The sequence below is a fragment of the Prionailurus viverrinus genome, chromosome B4 (genome assembly GCF_022837055.1).
Source record: "Prionailurus viverrinus isolate Anna chromosome B4, UM_Priviv_1.0, whole genome shotgun sequence".
Lineage (NCBI taxonomy): Eukaryota > Metazoa > Chordata > Mammalia > Carnivora > Felidae > Prionailurus > Prionailurus viverrinus.
In genome coordinates this window covers 13,322,254-13,338,759 of record NC_062567.1, presented here as the reverse complement: position 1 = coordinate 13,338,759, position 16,506 = coordinate 13,322,254, and the positions used below count along the sequence as shown (strand labels likewise).

The 16,506-nt window shown below is 36.3% G+C and overlaps 1 long non-coding RNA gene across 1 annotated transcript; it reads left to right on the top strand.

Moving 5' to 3' along the window:
- The first annotated feature begins 62 nt into the window (after nucleotides 1-62).
- On the top strand, nucleotides 63-16,467 carry LOC125169445 (uncharacterized). Its single transcript, XR_007153680.1, has 4 exons — nucleotides 63-1,290; nucleotides 4,023-4,059; nucleotides 15,783-15,921; nucleotides 16,409-16,467. It is a non-coding gene; the product is annotated as an uncharacterized LOC125169445 (long non-coding RNA).
- Nucleotides 16,468-16,506: the final 39 nt, after the last annotated feature.

Genomic DNA, 16,506 nt, shown 5'->3' with positions numbered 1-16,506 from the left:
TTCTGCTTTTGCTTTGGCCAGGAGTCTCCGGAGGACGGGGTCCTCCAGGCGCGCCGAAGACGACTACCGAGGCCAGGCGTGAATCAGAGACCGAGAAAGAAAAAGGGTCGCGTGAGGATTGAGCCAGACCCCGTGCTCGGCCCTGGCTCAGTCAGTTGTCATGATTTTATAGTCCCTCTTGAGGGGGGACGGAAACTCCTTCGTTGGGGATCAGCTAAGTCAAAAAGCCGTGAGTTCAGTTCGCTGCCCGAGGTGACAAGAAACTTGCTTGGATGAAGTCATGTGAGCTGAACCGATTGGCCCGAATCCTCAAAGAGGGGAGTGTCAGGGCGCGCGGCTCCCTCGGAGAGGCTGAGGTAACGCTGGCACCTTCCCGAGAGTCCCCGGACGCCTGGCTTCTAAGTCTCTGTGGAAAGCACTTCTAGCTGGGCGTTGGCGCGCCTGACGAATTGTGCAGTCACTGAGCAGTTGTGGCGATTGGAAAATCAGTTTCACGCCCCAGGAATGTCTACGAGAGCCGTCCCCGCCCCGCTTCCCAGACCCAGCCAAAAAAAAAAAAAAAAAATCCAAAGCAAAACCAACTGAGAAATGGAGCTAGAAATTGATGAGGGATTCCTAGCACCTCAGAATGTTGACTTGGTAACTTTATTTTTAAGTCTTTAACAAATTGCGTTTATGTCACGTAGAAATTTTAAGCAGCTTCCGGGGGTTTTGTGTCCCACTTGGAACCAACTTCAGAGCAGCTTGCGCATAAATTGGAATTCTGTGAATCGTACCTCCGGTTAGAGCACTTAACACACGTAGCGTGTAAACAAATATTTCCAACTTTGTCGGCGACGGGATCACTATGCAAGGCGGGCTTACAAAAATCCATGGCGAATGAAATCTCACTTCTGAAAGTGGAAAACGCAAATTCAAGTAGCGTCCGGATACCTTGCGCCCATTCAGACGGGGACTGAAGGCTAAATTAATACAGTCTTCCTAAAGGAACTATTTGAAAGGATGTTACAAAAGTAGGAACACCTTTGGACCCAGCAATTCTACTTTTTGGAATTTATCCTCAAGACAGTCTTGAAGAACACGAACAACGGTGTTCGTGGCAACGTGGCTTCTAATATCAAAGCGTCGTTCACCACTAAAATGCCCAATATAAATTACATCACCTCCTGGTGCCTCAATTTTATTTTCTCATCTGTGAGAAGCAGGAACAATCATAGGGTTGTGAGGATGGAATGGATGAATACAAACCAAACCCTTAAGTGCCTAGCATGTAGTAAGCACTAAATAAATGTAAGTAATCATTATAATTAATATTGGCCAAGCAAATCATAGTACACACGATGTAGAAACTCCACAGCTGTCCGAGGTGGTGATGTAGATGTGTATTTACGTAGAAAGACATCCAGATACATAAGTTCTTAAAAGCGGGTTACAAAAACGCGTAAAATTACAGAATACGCCCAATTTTTAAAGCCTGAAATACATGAGACTATTATGACATGGCTGTCTCTGAGTGGTAAGATTTGAGATGATATTTTGTTCTTTGTGCATGTTATATTTTCCAAATATTTTCACGATGAGCCTCTATTTCTTTCAGAAGCAGAAAAAGTTACAACAGCATAAAAAATGTAGTGTATTAGTAATACCACTTAACATCTTGAGGAGCCAGTACCGAAAGCTTGTTTGTGTTTCATGATGGCAAGTATAAAATTATTCTAAAACATCACTATTGATAGGAAAAGCAGAACATTCTCTAAAACCGGTTCTTGGTGACTAATCTGATAGAATCAAGTGACAGCTTGTCCATCTTAAGGTCCTGAGCAGTGTCTGGGGCACATTATCATAATCGCCCTGCATCAAAGCCAAATATTTATAAAAATGCGTTTGGACGTGCTTTGTGCTCCAATAAGGAGACTGAGTTGCCGTGTTGCTGGCAATAAGCTAGTGATCAAATTGTGCGAGCCTTGATCATCAGTATGTGAAAGCACTGGGAATAGTGAAGGAATTAGTCTTGATGCCATTATCCTTGTCTTCCGACCTAAAAGAATTCCTTCAGCTATTTGGGACCTTTATAATTTATATGCTATAAATAATAGACATTTTTAAATGTAGAAATTTTAATATTGTCATGCTTAACATAAAAGTCAAATATAAAAAGTTAAATGGGTTTGTATTTTGAGGTTAGCTTTCTGTTGTTATCCCTTAAAACACTGAAACTGCAGGAGTTGGCACTTTTAAGATTACCAAAATTTTTAAAATCTAGAGACTACATATAATTTCTATAATACATGGGTTTAATAAATTCTGTGGTTAATTTTAAAATATTAGTTCCTTTTCTTTTTGGTGTGACATTGAAAATTCTTCTACAGTAAAAAATGATAGCAATGTGCAAATGGAGTTGTTCCAGGGGATATCTATAATTTTAAAGTTTAGGAAAAGAAATATCCCAGGAAGATTATTCACACTAGTTCACACCCTCATCATCTCTTAGATGAATTATTACATCCACCTCCTATGCTTTTCTACTTTCTTACTGTTACAGACTGATTTGCATCCTACCCAAATTCATGTTAAAGCCCTACCCCGAAATGTGATGGCATTTGGAGACAAGCCTTTGGTAGATAATTCAGTAATTAAGTTTAGATGAGGTCCTGAGGGTGGGGTCCTCGTGATGGGATTAGTGCCCTTTTTAAAAAAAATTTTTTTAACGTTCCTTTATTTTGAGGGAGAGAGATAGTGCGAGCAGGGGGAGGGTCAGAGAGAGAGGGAGACACAGAATCCGAAGCAGGCTCCAGGCTCTGAGCTGTCAGCACAGAGCTGGACGCTGAGCTTGAACTCAAGAACCGTGAGCTCATGACCCGAGGGGAAGTTGGACGCTTAACTGACTGAGTGCCCCCAGGTGCCCCAAGGGATTAGTGCCCTTTTTAAGAATAGGCAAGAGGGAGCTTCCTCTGTCTTGTGAGGACACGGAAGGGAAGCCGGAAACAGAGTTCTCACCAGAACCTGAGCATGCTGGCCTCCTGATCTCAGATTTCCAGCCTCCAAAAACAAATTTGTTGTTTAAGCTTCCCAATCTATGATCATTTCTTACAGCACCGGAGTTGACTGATACACCTACCTATCTCCAAACCATTCTCCAAACCCCTGCTGGAATGATTTTTTCTAACACACAAACCTGATTGTGTCATTCCTATGGAATTCTCATATCCGTTCTTCAGTCGTTCAGTACATATTTATTAACACTTTATGTGTGCAAGGTACCATTCTGTATGCTGGAAATAACATAAGGATAAATGCTGTATATGAGATAACCTCTTTTAGAGTATCTGCTATTTGGAGTATCTCCTGTTTGGAGAATAGTCATTAAATAATTCCATGATTATAGGTATGCAGAGTAGTCTCCTACCTTCAGGATTGAATTCTGATTCTTTAGTAAGTATATCCTTACTGAAGTGGCCCCTGAGTATCTCATCTCTTCAGTCTTTTTTCATAGCCTCTCCTCTAACATTTCTGATGTTCCATGGTTTCCCTATCTTCAAACAAGCAAGTTTTTCTGCCTTTTCCGCTCTGATTCTATAACTTCTCTAAACCTCTTCTCAGATTTCACTTCCCTTTCTGGGCTTTCTGTACTCAGTACCTGACCAATAATAGGCACATGATAAATACATGTTAATTAGTTGGTTATTGGCGACCTCTGTCACAGCACTTAGTGGTGTTATATTTATTCCAGGTGTCTTTATATAAAAACCACTCCAAAGTCATGTTAAGGCAACAGTAATCCTTTCTTTGATTACAAATCAGAAATTTAGTCAGTGTTCTGCAGGCACAGATTCCTTCTCTTCCACACAGTGTCAGCAGGGGTGCCTCAAAGTCTGGAATGATCCTACACCTTGGGGTTGCAATCACTGGAAAGCTTTTGTACTTACATGTCTGGCAATTGACGCTGGCAGTTGGCTAGGTCACTGGGGCTGTCAGCTAGAACTACATGGGACCTCCTATGTGTCTCCTTTTTCTCCCAACAGATTGGACCAAGCATTCCAAGAGATACGAAGACCTGAGGTAGGTAAGGGGCACAGCATCATATCAGTCATATTCTATTGGACAAACAGTCACAATGTCTATAGTAAAAGGCACAGGAAATAAAACCCAATTTTTTAAAAATTTTTTCAAAGATATCTATTTACTTTTGAGAGAGAGACAAAGAGAGACAGAGCATGATCAGGAGAGGGGCAGAGAGAGGGAGATGCAGAAACTAGGGCAGGCTCCAGACTCTGAGCTGTCAGCACAGAGCCTGACACAGGGCTCAAACTCATGAGCCATGAGTGAGATCGTGACCTGAGCCGAAGTCAGATGCTTAACCGACAGAGCCACCCAGGTGCCCGAAACCCAATTCTTGATGGAAGGTCTATTTAAGAATTCAGGGACTATATTTGAAAGCTACCACAATAGTGTAACATTTTACTTGTTTGTATAGCTTTCGTCTGTGACTTACTTATCTCTACATTTCCATGGTAGGTATCTCATAAATACATGTTAAATATGCTAAAGAAATAAAATTAAAGTAGCATATTTCCAATGGTATACTCATCAACCATGAGGGAGTAACAGGACGTGGACTTATCTTTTTACCATAACCAAACAGAACACTGAATAAAATATATGAAACAATTGATTTCAAACATGAGACAACAGACTATAATCCCAAGGAAAAAGGGAACATGCATGAGCCCTGCAATTGCTACAGCTTTCTGCCTAGAGTCAGTTTCTGTACTACGCTATAGGAAAGGGAACCCAAAAGGAACCAAATAGTCTTATTGTATTAAAAAGAGAAAAATCTGAGTTTACATAGGCTAAGGGGCTAGAGTTTGGAGGACAGAATACTAGGAGGGTACTATGTAGAAAAAGAGCTCTAGAAATCTGCACAGGAGTCCCCTTGAGGTTATGGTTGAATGCTAATCTAGTCATGGGTCAGGTAGAGCTCTACAAGTCTAGCTGTATGCTGGAACTTTCAAGGAAAAAGCTATTTCCAGGGAACCAAAATCTGAAAAATCCCAAGAGTTTGTGCAAGTATGGGAAGCATTTGGGTTCTCAAAGTCTGAAGAAACCCAATTGAATATATTGAGTATTTAATAAATAACCACAAAAAAGTAATGTCTTAGTAATGGGTAGTAGCCTGAAAGAAAAGGCTACTCTTTGCTCCAAAAAAAGCTTAAATAGTACTTCTTGAAAAGATCAAGACATGACCTAAATGAAGGATAAAACAAAGTATGAAATTAAAAGGAATGCCCCCCCCCTTCTAAAATACAACATTCAAATATATAAAATGGCTAGACTCCAAGAAAACCTACTGGACACATGAAGGCCCAGTCCAATGTGACTAATAACTAGTAGGGGCAATCAGTCCATAGAAACAGATCCAGAAATTAAATAGACAATTGAACTAACACATGGAAATGTTTAAAGAACTATTATAACTATGGTCAATAAACTTAATGATTTAAAAACAGATGAACATAATGAGAGAAAATAAAAGTTATCAGATATCAAAAAGAAGCAAATGGAAATTCTACAAAAATATAATACCAAGATGAAACTCAGGATTAACAGATTAGACACTGCAGAAGAAAAGATACAGAAATTTAAAGACAGATCAACAGAAAGGATACAAATTGAAGTACATAGAAGAAAAAGACAAAAAAAATATTAACAGAACCTCAATATGAAAGTATATGAAAATATGAAAGTATTATACGAAAGTACAATGTGTATAGTCTCATAGCAAGTAAGAAAAAGGGGGAAATTTTTTCAAATGTCCAATTTTCCTCTAAATTAATGAAAATTATATCTCCACAGATCTGAGAACATGAGTGAATCCCAATCATAACTAACAACAATAAAAAATGACACCAAGGTACAACACAATCAAATTAGTGAAAATCAGTGATAAAGAGAAAATCTTAAAAGTGTGTGGAAAACAAAAAGACATAAAAAGGAATAAAAAAATTATAGTAGACTTCTAATCAAACCATGCAAGATAAAAAAAAAAAATACAGTGGAACAGTACCTTTAAAGTCCTGAAATTTAAAATTGTCAACCTAGAATTCTGTCAGCAAAAATATTTTTCAAAAATGAAGGTGAAATAAATACTTACATTAAAAAACCCTCATCACCAGCAGACCTACACAATGAAAAGTGTTAAAACATACAAATGAAAATAATTTTAGGCAAAAGGAGTATGGTATCTATGATCTAAATCTTCATAGAACCTCAGAATGGTCATGTGTGAATAAATATAAAGGATATTTCTACTTTTTAAAAATTTCTTTGAAAACAAAAATATCAACTGTATATTTTGGAGTCGATAACACAGGTAGAAATAAAATAAATGAAAAGAGCACAAAGGATGGCAGGAGGAAAATAGAAATGTAGTGTTGAAAGAGTCCTTATGTTACATATAAAGTAGTATAAATATTATTTGAAAAGAGATTGTGAAAAGTTAGAAACACATACCTTGGGGGCGGGGGGAAGCACCTGGCTAGCTCATTCAGTTAAGCGTCCAACTTTGCTCAGGTCATGATCTTGCAGTTCATGAGTTCAAGCCCTGCGTTGGGGTCTGTGCAGACAGCCCAGATTCTGTGTCTCCCTCTCTCTCTGACCTTCCCCTGCTCACACTCTTCTCTCTTTCTCTCTCTCTCTCTCAAAAATAAATAAAAAACATTAAAACATACCTTAAGTCCTAGCGCCATAGCCCCCCCGCCAGAGAAAATAAAGCAAAAGAATATAGATAGACAATGATAGAAATAAATGAAAATTTTTTAATTCAAATAATTTTTTAAAAGGCAGTAAAGGAAGGGAAAAAAACCCAAATGGGACAAATAGAAAACAAATAGTTTAAATCCAACCATATAAATAACTACACTAAATATAAAAAGATCAAAATGTTCCAATTAAAATATAGAAATTGTCAGAGTGGATTTAAGAAAAAGCAAGATCCAACTATATGATGTATGATATAAGAAACTTGCTTTAAAAATAAAGACAAAGGTAGGTTAAAAGTAAATGAATGGAAAATGATGTATTTTGAAAATACTAAAGAAATCTCTGGTTGTATTAATATCTGACCAAATAAACTGAAAACCAGAAACTTCCCAGGGATAATGAATGACATTTCATAGGGATGAAGGGATCAATTAACCAAGAAGACATAATTGCATTAAATATGTATCAACATAATGACAGAATTTGGGGAAAAAAAGGAAACAAAACTTATAAAACTGAAAGGAAAAATAGATACATCCATAGTATCTGTTGGCTATTTCAACACTCCTCTCAGATAAAGATAGAACGAATAGAAAATTAGTAATTACTTACTCATTAATTACTCAACTTTATCAATTAACTTGATCTAAGTGACTTTTATAATGGCCCTGCAAGTCAAGCATTTTTGTCAAGTGGACACTGAACATTAACAATATGCTGGGCCTTAAAATGACTCCGTATAATTTAAAAGATAAAATCATATAGATTTTGTTCCTTGACTAAAACAGAATTAATTTAGGATTATAAGACAAAGTTACCTGGAAAATTGCAACTTATGTAAAAATTGATCCATGCAGTTATAAAGAAAAATCAGAAAATTAGAAAAATCAGAAAATATTTTGAACTGGATGAAAGTGAAAACACAACATGTCAAAATTGTGCGATGCAGTTATGTTGTTTAGAGGAATACTTTAAGCATTATATAATAGAAAAGAAAATCCAACATTAATCCCTTAAGGTAAAGAAGAAGTCAAACTAATTAGAAAAAAGGAAATAATAAAGATAAAACCAGGAACCAATGAAATAAAACACAAAGGGAAAATCAATAAAACCAAAACTTAAGCCTCTAAAAAGGTTAATAAAATGGATAAAACTCTACCTAGATCAAAGGATAAAGAGGGAACATGCAAATTACCAGAATACGGATTGAAAGAAGCAACACGACTACATATCCTGTAATTAAAACATCACAGGAATTAAGTGATATTAAATTAAAACACCCATAAAGGAATATTCTTAAACTCTATGCCAATACATTTGAGAACATAGTTTGAATGGAAAAAAACAAAACAAAACAAAAACCCTTGAGAGATACAAATGGCCACAACTGGGTCAAAAAGAAACAGCAAACCTGAAAAGATATATATCAATAATAGAAATTAAATTCTTAAAAACTCTCCACAAAAATCTTCAGGCCCATGAATTCAGTAGTTAATCCTAATTCACTGAACTTGTTAGGAAGAAATAATCTCAAATCTATACAAAATCTTTAGAAAATACACATGAAGGACAGTTTCATACTTATTTTATGAGACCAACATTATCCTGATAGCAAAATCAAATGACATAAGAAAACTTCAATATCTTTCATTAACATAATATAATAATTCTTTAAAAATAGAGATTTACAGCAATATATAGAAACAAAAATGTATCATTACCAGAGTGTATCCTAGGAATACAAAGTTACTTCAGCTTTTGAAAATCAACACGGTTCACCATTTTAACAGAATGTAAGAGAAAAACCATATGAGATAATAGACACAGGAAAATATCTGAGAAAATTCAAAAGCCTTTGTGATAAAAACTCAGCAAAGAATAGAAGAAACCTTTCTCAACCTGACAAAGGGCATCTTTGAAAAACTTAGAGCTAACATCTTACCTAATGGTGAAGGAAAATGGTGTTTCTATGATAAACAATACAAGAATATCCATTTCATACTACAGTAAATATTATGGTGGCGTTAGTACTAAAGTCAAGAAAAAAATAAAAAGAATATAGATCTCAGACTTCACCTTTGGTCTAGATGGAGTAACACAGGCTAGATTTATCTTCCTGCCTGAAACAACCGAACAACTGGACAAAATGTATGAACAACAGTTCTTATGACACTGGACATCAAACAACAAAGAGCAATGATCAGTGGGTGATGGGACACAAATGAAGAAAGCCTTATGATTGCCCTAGCTTACTAGACTGATTTTTCAGGCCATCACATACAGCATTAGTCTTCTTGAGATGAGGAAACAGCTGAGAGGGGCCAAGGCTAAAAAAGTTTGCAAGGAAGAGTACTGGAGACATGGCTGGAACATAGAAGATTCCATCACTGGACCAGATAAAATACACCATCTCTAACATTCAATACAAAATTAGCTAGCTGTCCATAAGAAAACTCCTTTAAATGTAAGAGTATATCATGGCATATAAAGATATACCATGCTAACACTAATCAAAAGAGAGCTGAGATATCTATATTAATATCAGACAAAGTAGGTTTCAGATCAGAGAATATTACCAGAGATACAGAATGTCATTTTATAATGAAAAAAGAGGTTAATAATAGAACATCCCCTCTATGGTTTTGCATATAATAAAAGAATTTCAAAGAACGTAAAACAAAAACTGATGGAACTTCAAGGAAAAACAGACAATTCCACAATTATAGTTGGAAATTACAACTCTCTTGTTCCAACAGTGATAGGACAAGTAGACAGAAAATGGGTAAGGCTGTAAAGACTTGAACAATACTATCAACCAACTTAACCTAATTGAAACTGATCAAACACCACATCCAGCGAGAGCTGAATATTCTTTTCAAGTGCCCATGACATACAAAAAACAAATCTCAATAAATCTGAAAGCATTCAAGTCAAACAAGTATATTCTCTGACTACAATGGAATTGAATTAAAAATAAATAATAGAAGAATACTTAAAAGTCACCAAATATTTGGAAACAAAATAACACCCTTCTAAATAACCATTGGTCAAAGGAGAAATAAAACTGGAAATCAGAAAGTATTTTGAATGTCATGAAAATGAAAACCTATCTAAATTTGTGGAAAGCGCTTAAAGCAATACTTAGAGGGATATTTATAATATAGCATTTTTACTAGAAAAGAAGAAAGGTCTCATCAATTATCTCAGCTTTCATTTTAAGAATCTAGTAAAAATAGCAAATGAAACCTAAAGTAAGCAGAGAAAGGAAATAATAAACATCAAAGAGGAAAACAATAGGAAAAATAAAACTAAAAACTAGGGGTTTTTTTGGAGATAAAACTGATAAAACTATAGTCAGACTGATGAGGAAAATGAAAAGATACAAATTACCAATTTCAGGAGTGAGGGAAATGACCACACTACAGATATTAGGATAATAATGGGATTTTATACCTATAAATTGAGTAACTTAGAGGAAATGACAAATTCCTTCAAAGGCACAGATTACTAAAGCTCAAAAAGAAATAGTTAACTTGAATAGATCTTTTTCTAGTAAAGAAAGGTAATTGCTTGTTAAAAACCTTCAACAAAATTAATTTCAGGCCTACATGAATTCACTGTGGATTGCAAAGGAGTATGAGGAAATTGGGAGTTGGAGGTTGATAAGCTATTTTCATTATTTTGAGAGTAGTAATAGTTTCATTGATGCACATATATGTCAATACTTATTGAATTGCACATTTTAAATATGTACAGATATTGTATGTTAATTAGACCTCAATAAAGCAATGAAGATTACCAGAAATGGGGCCCCTGGGTGGCTCAGTGAGTTAAGTGTCTAATCAGCTCAGGTCATGATCTTGTGGTTCGTGAGTTCAAGCCCTGCGTCGGAGTGTGTGCTGACAGCTCAGAGCCTGGAGCCTATTTCAGATTCTGGGTCTCCCTCTATGCCCTTCCCCTGCTTGTGCTCTCTCTCAGTCTCTCTCAAAAAAACAAATAAACATTAAAAAATATTTTTTTTAATTACCAGAAATTTATCCTTCATGACAATTTATAGTTTTGATGAAAAGTTTCAGAGTATCATTTAAAATATGAGTGAAGGTAAAAATGTTTGAAAACCAAAGCCTCAACCCATTCTCCAACAACTAGATTGCCCAGTTTCTCCTTATAGATAATTCTGGAACAGCTGCCTCTTCGTTTAACACCTTTTTGAGCAAATTGGACCAATCTGTCTAATGCCATGGTCTATAAATAACATTTTCACAACAAACCCTAGTTTTATAGTAAATATAAACTCCCTTGATTTATTATACCTCAGCTTGTCATTTCCACTTTTGCCCCATTTCCTATTCCAAAGATCATATATTTTCTTTAACCAAATAACTGCCAAAGACTGGGTAACTAGATTAGTAACACTCACCAGCTGGTCTGGGTTTATGGTGATTCCACTGACTCTGTTTGCAGCTGGTGTATACCGAAGGATCTTTGAAAAGATCCTCACTAAGGAATCTGCTCCTCTCCAGCATTTACCATTCAAAGAATTTTCAGAGGCTTTCATGCCTATTAAAGTAAGACACAGATTTTTTTTTTTTTAAATCAGGCACAGACTTTTAAAACAAGTGACTCCAATTTTGAAGGTAGTTCATTTCTGGGAACTAGAATGTCTAGGGATATTGATAGGAAGAAAAAAAGGCATCTTCGTCCTAAGTTCCCTGTACTATATCTGTGTATATGTAGAACATGTTCCCCAAAGGAACAATTAAAATACTATTTTTATATTATGTTTAGTCTGACATAATTAATATTTGTAATAGCATATGTGTTTAGTTTCATTTTCATGATCAGTTTTGTCAGGTATGAAATAATTCTTCAGGAATGAAGTTCTCATGTAAAATAGTAAACCTATTGAACAGAAGGATTTTACTTAAGATTTGACTTTCAGCTGATGGCCTAGAACCAAGTTTGTACAATTGATTCTACTTTTGAGGAGATTCTAGGTAAGCTCTAGGTACAAACAACACTGATGCCTCAGTTTTCACATCAAAAAAATCAAATGAACTCCAATATTCCATCCAAACTACATTGCTCAATTTATCATTTTCTACATTAATACCTCTGTGTTGAAGAGGTTTCTCATTCTTCACATTTCAGTTCTCATTCTCTTTCTTTGTATTTGCTTTTAAGTATCCTTCCATTCATTACTCACTTAGGTAGTGCTTTACAAATACTCTACTCTTGAATCCAACTGCCTTCTTCCCTCTTGTAGCCATTCCTATTGTGATACCTACAAATAGAAAAACTGGTTAAAATTTGAAATTGTTTTTTCTCTTGAATTAAGGATATCACTTCCCATTAATGATATCATTGCCCTTATCCTATTGAAATAACCACGCCAAGCCTAGTCAGATTTTATCACTAAATGCTAAAGACATGCATGACGGATCACTAATATCACTAACACTGTCACTAACTCTATCTGATTTTAAGATTTGTTATAAAGCTATGATAATTTTAAAAAGCTATGCTAGGCAAGATAATATGGTACTTGTGTAAGGATAGACAAATCTATGGAACTGAATAGACATTTCAGAAATATAACTATACATATATAGACAACACATTTTTGACAAAGGTACAAAGGCAACTCAGTGGAGAAAGGATAGATTCTCAATAAATGGTGCTGAACATTATCAATAAGCAAAAATATGAACTTCAATCTATATCTCACACCATATACAAAAATTAACTCAAAGTAGATTAAAAGCCTAACTGTAGAATTTCAAACTACTAATCTTCCACAACAAAACTGCACAAAGTCTCTTGTGACCTTGGGTCAGGCAAAGATTCTTAGATATGACCCCAAAAAACACAATCTATCAAAGAAAAAACTTGGTAAATAGAACCCTGTCAAAGTTAAAACTTTGTACTGTTTGAAAGACACTGTTACAAGAATGAAAAGCAAACCATAAATGGGAGAAAATATTAGCCCATCATATATCTGATAAAAGACTTATATCCAGAATCTATAAAGTACTCTCAAAACTTACTGAGAACACATGGGGCGCCTGGGTGGCGCAGTCGGTTAAGCGTCCGACCTCAGCCAAGTCACGATTTCGCAGTCCGTGAGTTCGAGCCCCGTGTCAGGCTCTGGGCTGATGGCTCGGAGCCTGGAGCCTGTTTTCCGATTCTGTGTCTCCCTCTCTCTCTGCCCCTTCCCCATTCATGCTCTGTCTCTCTCTGTCCCAAAAATAAATAAAAACGTTGAAAAAAAAATTAAAAAAAAAAACTTACTGAGAACACAGCTTCACCACTAAGAAAATGGGGAATAGATTTGAAACGTCTCTAAAGCTAAGAAATATACAATTGAAAAATAAGCATGTGAAAAGAAGCTCAGCATCATTAGTCACTAGGGAAATGAAAAATTAAAACCACAATAAAGGGGCGCCTAGGTGGCTCAGATGGTTGAGCCACCAACTTCGGCTCAGGTCGTGATCTCACGGTTCATGAGTTCAAGCCCCGCATCAGTCTTTGTGCTGACCGCTCAGAGCCTGGAGCCTGTTTCTGATTCTGTGTCTGTCTCTCTCTCTCTGCCCCTCCCCCACACACGCTCTGTCTCTCTCTGCCTCTCAAAAATAAAGAAAACTAATTAAAAAAATTTTAAACCACAATAAAATAGGGATACCTGGGGGGCTCAGTTGGTTGAATGTCTGACTCGATTTCAGCTCAGGTCATGATCCCAGGGTCGTGGGATCAAGCCCTGTGTCAAGCTCCACACCGAGCATGAAGCCTGCTTAAGATTCTCTCTCTCTCTCTCTCTCTCTCTCTCTCTCTGTCTCTCCCTATTACCCCTCTCCCCTGCTCATGCTCTCTCTCTCAAAAAAAAATTAATTAAAACAATTTTAAATTAAAGACAAATAAATAAAACCATCTTAAAAAAAAAACACAGTAAGACAGCACAACACATCTATTAAAGTATGTAACACTCTAAGAGTGACCATACCAAGTATTGGCCAGGATATGGAGCAACTGAAACTCTTAAATATAGCTATTCTGAATGTAAAATAGTACAACCACTTTTGAAAACACTTTAGCAGTTTTCTTAAAAAGTTAGACATACATATGTGAACTGGTCACTCCACTGCTAAGTATATACCTAAGAAAAATGAAAACGTATCTCCACAAAAGACTTATTAACAGATGTTCATGCCTCTTTATTTGTAACAGGGAAAAAAGAACCAAACATCTAAACATGAATGGATAAATAAATTACGTGGTGAATGGATTAATAAATTGTGGTATATCCATACAGAGGTATACTGCTCAGCAATAAGAGAATGAATTACTGACGTACATCACCCGAATCTCAAATTAGGGTTCAGCTACAGAATTTGTGGGACACAGTGCAAAGTGAAAATATAGTCCCTCTTATTCACAAATTATTAAGAATTTCAAAACAGAAAGAAGAGCATTCAATTAAAACAGCATTAAATCAAGCACCAGGCCCTTTTGAGCACAGGACCCCATGGGACTGCAGAAGCTGCATGCCCATGAAGCTGGACCTGCTCAAAATAATTATTCTGAGTAAAATAAGCCAGACAGAAAAGAGTATATAATGTATGATTTCATTTATAGAAAATTTGTGAAAATGCAAACTAATCTGTAATGAAGGAAAGCTGATCAGTGGTTGCCTGGGGACGATGTGGGGTGTGATAGGAGGGGGGCATTGAAAAAGGAACACAGAGAAACTTTTTGAGATGATGGATATGTTCACTATCTTGTCTGTGATCAAGGTTTCATTGACAATACGTAGGTCAAAGTTTATGAAGTTGTACACTTTAAATACATGCACTATGCTATATGTCAGTTATATCTCAATAAAGCTACTAAAAATTGCAAAACTAATTGGCCTTTGAAAAGGATTTTAAAAAATAGAGTTCATGATCTCTGATATGCAATTCTGCTCCCCGACAAAATACATGCAAGCATAAGTTTAGTAAAAACAGAAGACAATATATAATTTACTGCTAAAATGAATGATGCATTATCAACACAAACTGTTTTAGCTGGGCAAGAACAAAGGGTTCAATATAAGTTGAAGTGGTCAGGGAAAGCCACTTGAAAGAACTGGTATTAAATGCAGCCTTGGAGAGTGAATACAATTTACACAAGGCGAAATAGCACTTTAGTAGGATGAAAAGAATGCAAAATTTGATTAAAGTTTATCCAGATCAGTTTACGGACAATGAATAGACCTGCTTAGTTGGATCACAGTATTTTGGGGACAGATACCTACTAAGAGATAATGTTTGATTGGCTCCCTTGGGCTCAGGTTATGGTAGAGAGCTCTAAAATCAAGCTAAGTCATCAGTTTTTATCCGAAAGGCAAGGACTAATCCAGGGATTGATAAAATCAAAGATGTTTTGATAAATCACACAACGTTGTATGTTAAGTGCTTTTCCAAACCTTCTTTGCTGTCAAGACATCTCACTTTCAATTAGGTTCCCTACCTCAACTTTCTGTTCCCTACCTCAGCGTACCTCCACCTCCATTTCCTTCATTCCTGAGAAAGAAGTGTCTTTTCTCTTTTCAAAACCTAATTCCTCCATCTATCTTAATCTCTCATCTCCCCACAGTCAGAGGATCTTGCTTCATAAATAGCCTATTTCGCATAGACCATCTCTCCCTGTTTTCTGGCACCTTCACTTCAGCAAATAAACAATCTTTCCCTGACTCTATTGTGTCTCAAGAAGTCTCCTCAGTCATTCCTGTCTTCATGCTGAAACTGACCACACCAACCTAGTTTTGGCCTTTGTTACTTCCCTCCTAGAAGACGATTGATTTCATCTCCTGCCGCCTAATTCATCTTTTGAAAAGAGGTTTCTTTAACATGATTTTCCTTTTCACAAGACTTCAGAAGTTCACTGCTGCCTTTTCAAATAGTGTGTTTCTCAACATGTTTCTTCTATTCTTTCTCCTGATATTTTTAAGGTTTAGTCAAAATGTGCAATTCGCTTTTCCTCAGGTTTGTTTTGTCCTGCCTCCATGTTCATGGTGAGCCCTCAGCCTGCAATATCCTCTTGCAATTTGTCGGAATCACCCTCATTTTTCAAGTATTCACTGGTGGTTTCTTGCACAAAGCCTTTTTGGATCCCCCAAACAAGGTATGTTTTCTGACGGCTCTTTAACTCTCGTAGCACTTTGTGATTTATTTTATTTAGTCTGTTGATGGACATGTGGATTATTTTCAGTTTGGGGTTACTATGAATAAAGCTGTTATGAACGTTTGTGTCGAAGTCTGTGGGGACCTGTTTTTGTTCTCTTGGTTAAATAACTAGTAATGAGATTGTTGGGTCATATGGTAACCAAGAGTGTGTTGATCTTTTTAAAGAAATTACCAAACTGTTTTCCCAAGTGTTATTCTCTAGCCACGTATGAAAATGCCAATTGCTCCACATCCTTGGCAACATTTAAAATAGTGATACCTTACTGTGGGTTTGATTTGCATTTCCCTGATGACTAATAAGATTGGGTGTCTTTGTGCATACTATTGTTATTTATATATCTTTTCTGCAAAGAATCTGTTCACATCTTTTGTTCATTAAAAAAACTCAGTTTATTATTTTTTTAATTTTTAAATGTTTATTTTAGAGAGAGAGAGCACGAACAGGGGAGTGGCGACAGAGAGGAAGACAGAATCCGAAGCAGGCTCCAGAGCTGTCAGCACAGAGCCTGACATGGGGCTTGAA